Consider the following 3,383-nt stretch of genomic DNA (forward strand, 5'->3'; position numbering starts at 1 on the left):
TTATGCTTTTACCACACCAAACTTAGAATTTTGCTCGCCCTCGAGCAAGAGAAGAAAGAATAGATGAAGAAGAAGAAGAAATGGAGGAGAGGGAGAAGGGAAGGTGCTTCGGCCAAGAAGGGTATAGAGGGGTGTGTTGTGTGAGTATGAGGAAGAATGGAGGGCTTTATATAGGGAAGGGAGGGGGGTATGAGGTTCGGCCATATGGGTGGGTTTGGGTGGGAAAGTGATTTTGAATTTTGAAGGTAGGTGGAGTTTATGAGGTAGGTTTATGGGGAAGAGTGGATGGATGTGAGTGGTGAGGAGGTGATGGGGAAGAGAGATTGAGGTGATTGGTGAAGGGTTTTGGGGAAGAGTGTTTATGGGATTTTGTGAAAGAGAGTGGTGAGGGGTGAGAAGAAGTGAGTGGAGGTAGGTGGGGATTCTGTGGGGTCCACAGATCCTGAGGTGATCATGTGGGGTCCACAGATGCTGAGATGATCCTGTGGGGTCCACAGATCCTGAGGTGTTCAAGGATTTACAACCTTGCACCAAATTAGGCATGTAAAATGCCCTTGCACATAACTCTGGGCGTTCAATGCCAGGTTGGTGCCCATTTTGGGCGTTCAACGCCCATTTGTTGCCCGTTTCTGGCGTTGAACGCCAGAACCATGCTTGTTCTGGGCGTTCAGTGCCAGCTATCTCCAGGGTGCAATTCTGGCGTTCAGCGCCCAGATGATGCCCATTTTGGGCGTTCAGTGCCCAGATACTGCCCATTTTGGGCGTTCAGCGCCAGAACCATGCTCTGTTCTGGCGTTGAACGCCAGGCAGATGCTTCCTCCAAGGTGTGATTTTTCTTCTGCTGTTTTTGAATCCGTTTTCAATTTTTATATTTATTTTGTGACTCCACATGATCATGAACCTAATAAAACATGAAAAACAATGAAAATAAAAATTAGATTGGGTTGCCTCCCACCAAGCGCTTCTTTAATGTCAATAGCTTGACAGTGGGCTCTCATGGAGCCTCACAGATGTTCAGAGCATTGTTGAGACTCCCCAACACCAAACTTAGAGTTTGGATATGGGAGTTCAACACCAAACTTAGAGTTTGGTTGTGGCCTCCCAACACCAAACTTAGAGTTTGACTGTGGGGGCTCTGGTTGACTCTGCTTTGAGAGAAGCTTTTTCTGCTTCCTCTCCATGGATGCAGAGAGAGATCCTTGAGTTGTAAACACAAGGTTGTCCTTATTTAATTGAAGGATCAATTCTCTTCTGTCCACATCAATCACAGCTCTTGCTGTGGCTAGGAAAGGTCTTCCTAGGATGATGGATTCATCCTCTTCCTTTCCAGTATCCAGGACTATAAAATCAGTAGGGATGTAAAGGCCTTCAACCTTTACTAACACGTCCTCTACTTGTCCATAAGCCTGTTTTTTTGAATTATCTGCCATCTCTAATGAGATTCTAGCATCTTGCACCCCATAGATTCCCAGTTTCTCTATTACAGAGAGGGGCATGAGGTTTATTCCTGAACCAAGGTCACACCGAGCCTTAAAGATCATGGTGCCTATGGTACAAGGTATTATGAACTTTCCAGGATCCTGTCTCTTCTGAGGCAATGTCACTTGATCCAGATCACTTAGTTCATTGGTGAACAAGGGACGTTCATCTTCCCAAGTTTCAATACCAAATAATTTGGCATTCAACTTCATGATTGCACCAAGAAACTTGGCAGTTTTCTCTTCAGTGACATCCTCATTCTCTTCAGAAGAGGAATACTCATCAGAGCTCATGAATGGCATAAGGAGGTTCAATGGAATCTCTATGGTCTCTAGATGAGTCTCAAATTCCTTTGGTTCCTCAGAGGGAAACTCCTTATTGATCACTGGACGTCCCAGGAGGTCTTCCCCCTTGGGATTCACGTCCTCTCCTTCCCTTACAGGTTCGGCCATGGTGCTTATGTCAATGGCCTTGCACTCTCCTTTTGGATTCTCTTATGTATTGCTTGGGAGAGTACTAGGAGGGATTTCAGTGATCCTTTTACTCAGCTGGCCCACTTGTGCTTCCAAATTTCTAATGGAAGACCCTGTTTCATTCATGAAACTTACAGTGGCCTTGGATAGATCAGAAACTAAGTTTGCTAAATTTGAAGTATTTTGTTCAGAGTTCTCTGTCTGTTGCTGAGTGGATGATAGAAAAGGTTTATTATTGTTAAACCTGTTTCTTCCACCATTATTAAAGCCTTGTTGAGGCCTTTGATCCTTCCATGAGAGATTTGGATGATTTCTCCATGATGGGTTATAGTTGTTTCCATAAGGTTCACCTAAGTAATTCACCTCTGCTATTGCAGGGTTTTCAGGATCATAAGCTCCTTCTGCATAAGAAGCCTCTTGAGTACTGTTGGATGCATCTTGCATTCCATTCAGACTCTGAGAAATCATATTTACTTGCTGAGTCAATATTTTGTTCTAAGCCAATATGGCATTCAGAGTATCAACTTCAAGAACTCCCTTCTTCATAGGCGTCCCATTACTCACAGGATTCCTCTCAGAAGTGTACATGAACTGGTTATTAGCAACCATGTCAATGAGTTCTTGAGCTTCTGCAGCCGTTTTCTTTAGGTGAATGGATCCACCTGCAGAAGTATCCAATGACATCTTTGATAGCTCAGATAAACCATCATAGAATATATCCAGGATGGTCCATTCTGAAAGCATGTCAGAAGGACACTTTTTGGTCAGCTGCTTATATCTTTCCCAAGCTTCATAGAGGGATTCACCTTCTTTCTGTCTGAAGGTTTGAACATCAGCTCTAAGCTTGCTCAGCTTTTGAGGAGGAAAGAACTTGGCTAAGAAAGTCGTGACCAGCTTATCCCAAGAGTTCAGGCTGTCTTTAGGTTGAGAGTCCAACCATATTCTAGCTCTATCTCTTACAGCAAAAGGGAAAAGCATGAGCCTGTAGACTTCAGGATTTACTCCATTAGTCTTAGCAGTATCACAGATCTGCAAGAATTCAGTTAAGAACTGAAAAGGATCTTCAGATGGAAGTCCATGAAACTTGCAGTTCTGCTGCATCAGAGAAACTAGCTGAGGTTTCAGCTCAAAATTGTTTGCTCTAATGGTAGGAATGGAGATGCTTCTTCCATGTAAATTGGAATTTGGTGCAGTAAAGTCACCAAGCATTCTCCTTGCATTGTTGTTGGGTTTGGCTGCCATCTCCTTTACTTGTTCGAAATTTTCAATCAAGTTGTCTCTGGATTGTTGTAATTTAGCTTCTCTTAGTTTCCTAGTCAGAGTCCTTTCAGGTTCTGGATCAGCTTCAACAAGAATGACTTTTTCCTTGTTCCTGCTCATAAGAAAGAGAAGAAAACAAGAAAAGAAGAGGAATCCTCTATGTCACAGTAA

General features: G+C 43.4%; 1 non-coding gene across 1 annotated transcript; it reads left to right on the forward strand.

Moving 5' to 3' along the window:
• Positions 1–2,690: 2,690 nt before the first annotated feature.
• On the forward strand, positions 2,691–2,798 carry LOC112768063 (small nucleolar RNA R71). Its single transcript, XR_003185501.1, has one exon. It is a non-coding gene; the product is annotated as a small nucleolar RNA R71 (small nucleolar RNA).
• The last annotated feature ends 585 nt before the right edge of the window (positions 2,799–3,383 follow it).

The sequence above is a fragment of the Arachis hypogaea genome, chromosome 17, assembly GCF_003086295.3.
Source record: "Arachis hypogaea cultivar Tifrunner chromosome 17, arahy.Tifrunner.gnm2.J5K5, whole genome shotgun sequence".
NCBI lineage: Eukaryota > Viridiplantae > Streptophyta > Magnoliopsida > Fabales > Fabaceae > Arachis > Arachis hypogaea.